Genomic DNA, 3,536 nt, shown 5'->3' with positions numbered 1-3,536 from the left:
ATGTAACTCAGAAAAGAGTATCCCTGGTGGCTGCTCCCCTCAACCTCTCTGCTCGTCTCTCCCCTTTGTAACTCCTGGATGAAGTTCAAGGGCTTACATCAAACAGATGACTATGGACATCTCATTGAAATTTGAACATTTGGACTACACTCTCTAGAGAGATAACAGTCCTGTTTTGTTGTTTTATTCAAGCACAAACAGAATCTACTGTAAGTAACAAGAGAGTAATTTGTATTGCAGTACATGTTTATGGTTTAAAAGATAAACAATCAAGAAGAAAAGGTAAAGGGATGTTAACATTCCCTACAGAACTGTAAATTGAAACATTGGAGTTCTTACTTGACTCCAAGACTGAGAAAAGCAAAGACTAAAAACAGAATGTGTAAGTGAGAAGTTCAAAAGCAAGTGAGTAAGCACTTTTGATGTGGTGCTGTAGGCGGAAAAAGCAAGAACAAAGTCTTGGAATTGGTGTGTCTTTCACTGGTAGGCGAGTTCCATATTGAAAGGAAGTCAGTGAGCTGTGGCTACACTGGAATTTGAGTTGTTTAGTACATAGGTAGAGCAGTACTTCCCCCAGCAGTATGATGTTTCCCATATGACAAAATCATAAGGAAAGATATTGAGAGTAGAAAGAAATTAATAATTTTCAGATAATAAAATGAGATGTCCAGAGCAATTACTTGAAGTTCTCAGCAATCAAAACACTTTTCTTTTTAATAGTTCTTTTCTGTTTAAAATATTAACGATTTAAAAAATTTTAATGAAATATGTGTCATCTGCTGCAACATTAGCAACCATGTCCCAGCTGTGATTATGATGATGATGTGGAGAAAGTGTTTGTGTTCTTAAATTATTGCATTTGTACAGTATTCATCTTGTAGTTTACTTGAATATTTGTTGAGGGTGCACTTCTTATCCTTTTTGTCATTGTCTTTTTTCTGCTGAATTTTATATCCTTTTAATAAGAAAGTTATTTTGTTCTGCTTTTGCCAAGGGAGCAATGCAGGGTCATTCTATTTTGTTGAAGTGTCTTTTTTGTTAGAACAGCAGATAGCCACTCACTAATTAAAGTAAATGGCACACATTAATGTCTCTGTGGTGCTTTCTTTATTTCAGATTGATATTTCTTGTCACCTATTTCTCCCTTTTGATAAGAAAGATATCTGTGCCCTTCATTTACTTGAGTAGCTTTGTAATGTTTACCCAGCTTTATGAAATACCACTAGACTGTAATGAGATTAGTGATCTTTGAGCTGTTTTATAATTTCTGACACTGTTTTGGTAAGTGGTCTGAGCAAGTCTGTAACAAGTAACTTGAATTGGTAGCTTTGGACATTACTAAAAAAAACCTAGTGAAACTGAGCTTTGAGATGTTTACATTTATTAGTACAAATCATACAGTACCCACTGGAATAGTTGAGCATCCTACTTCAAGCTTGCTTAGCTACCTTATGGAATAAACACTCTTGGAAACAATGCCTGTTCAAAGTGATTTCCTCAGTCTTACAGGTAATTTATGATAAACAAGGTGATAAACAAGGTGATAAACAAGGTGATAAACAAGGACCTCAACACAGTCCATGCATAATACTTTTTTAGCTCAGTGTCTCACTTCAGTAAGCACAGGTGCCCTTAAAAAAATTGCCTCTAGCATTATGTGTATTGCAATTTATTAATCTACCTTTAATTGTGAATGATGCAAACGTGGTTAATTATTTTAATCCTACAGGATCAACTGAAGCTTGGAAATACTGATACTAATCCTCCCTTGCTAACCACGTTTTTCAGAAAGGGAGGAAAATCTGGAGACTCACAACACTAATGAATAACAGACTTAACTGATCTCTGGCAGGTCCTGTATGCAACTGTTTCTCTTCAGTGTACCTGCATTTTTTACCCCTTTCTAGAACACTAATATACAAATCCTCTTTTCTATCACTAGGCCAGGAGACGCATGACTGCAAAAAAAACCTGGCTGTATTCCACGACTGAAAGAAATAACTGCATGTCAGCAACTCATTGCAGTGTAGAATGAAATGAAAATAAAACACTTGTCAAGGCATGAAAGTCTAATAAGTCTTCTAAACTTACATATTGAGATTTATATTCTCTTTTGAAGTGGTTACAAATGTATCTGACATGCTGTTCCTTGTTCAGGTGATCTTGATGAATGTAGCTAATTGTTCTACTGCTGTTATCTGTTGTAGGTTGCCTAATAACTCTTCATAAAACACCTGTGTCGCTATCCTTTCAGTCATTGAAAGGACGCTATAAAGTGGAACTATTAGAGTCACTCTTTGAGGTGCCACACTAAGGGCTGATAACACCAAAGCATGATAGCTAACACCGTGCTATTAGGTGAAAGTGGCATTAGAGCTAGTGGCAGGAGTGACAACAAGAATTGGTGAGTATTTATTATTTTTAAATTTTCAAACTCTAGTAGAAGGTGTCTCTGCCCATGGCAGGGGAGTTGAAACTAGATGATCTTTAAGGTCCCTTCCAACTCAAATAATTTCATTATGAGTTTTTGGGCCAAGAGGGTGGTAACAAAGCTTTCCTTTCTTCATTATTCCTAGTGGACTTTGCCTCTCCTTTAAACCTCCCAGGTCTTGCAAAGGAAAATAGCCTAAACAGGCTGAGGACTAAAAGTAGGATTTGGGTTTTGTTTGTGCTTTTATAATGTAAAAACACAGCTGAAAGCCTTTGGTTTTGATTTAGCTTTTTGGACACAGTGAGAAAGTTCTCTGAATTAAGGTGTACTAAGGAGATTACTATAGATCAATCCAGGAAGAATTAAAAATAGGTCTCTGAATAGGTGCTGATACAGAAAATAAAGAAGTGAATCTTGGAAGAGTTTAACTCTGCTCTCTAGAAAATTGATGATTTCTTATATTCATTAAAAAAGACTTTTTTTTTTTTCAGAGGTTACAAGGCAGGTGTGAATCAAGTCAACAGAAAACTGCAGAGGCAAATTAATGCTACTAGGCTGGTCAATAGATTATGAAACTAAAATATGCATAACAGTTAAATGGATTCTCCAAGGCCTTTGGTCTGTGAGGAATTCAGGAGACTTGATGCAGGTAATCAATTACCTGGAAGGGAAACTATTGACTACACAGATTCTATCAGCCTATTTCAATAACAAGCCAAGTGAATAAACTGACTTTACAGAACAGTTGGAATGTCCTCAATGAGCTCTTTCAGTCTGAGATTTGAGTGTATGCCTAACTTTCCTGTTGCATGACTTAAGAGTTTTTACCTGAGTTATGTTTTTTTCCTTTTATAAAGTAGGAATATATATTTACACAATTAGATGGAATGTGCATATTTGCCACAATAGTAACTGGTCAGCAGCTGGTAAGACTAAAGCCCTGTTTCTGTGTGTGAACTCCAGTCAGCAAAACATTCTTGGGCTTATCTCTGACCCCAGTATTAATCACTAACTAACATGGTTGGACAAATGAGATAATTGGCAGTTTTTAAATAAGATCTTTTTTCTTGCACTTCAAAGTAGATAGTATCCTACTGAAGAGCTG

The 3,536-nt window shown here is 36.0% G+C and overlaps 1 long non-coding RNA gene across 1 annotated transcript; it reads left to right on the top strand.

Moving 5' to 3' along the window:
* The first annotated feature begins 2,281 nt into the window (after positions 1–2,281).
* LOC148183990 (uncharacterized) lies at positions 2,282–3,175 on the top strand. The gene is made up of 2 exons (XR_015773021.1): positions 2,282–2,404; positions 2,923–3,175. It is a non-coding gene; the product is annotated as an uncharacterized LOC148183990 (long non-coding RNA).
* The last annotated feature ends 361 nt before the right edge of the window (positions 3,176–3,536 follow it).

This window comes from Pseudopodoces humilis, chromosome 7 (genome assembly GCF_049639895.1).
Source record: "Pseudopodoces humilis isolate 2021_Gansu_Grassland_sample_001 chromosome 7, ASM4963989v1, whole genome shotgun sequence".
In the NCBI taxonomy this organism is placed as follows: Eukaryota; Metazoa; Chordata; class Aves; order Passeriformes; family Paridae; genus Pseudopodoces; species Pseudopodoces humilis.
This window is presented reverse-complemented; position numbering and strand designations above follow the sequence as displayed.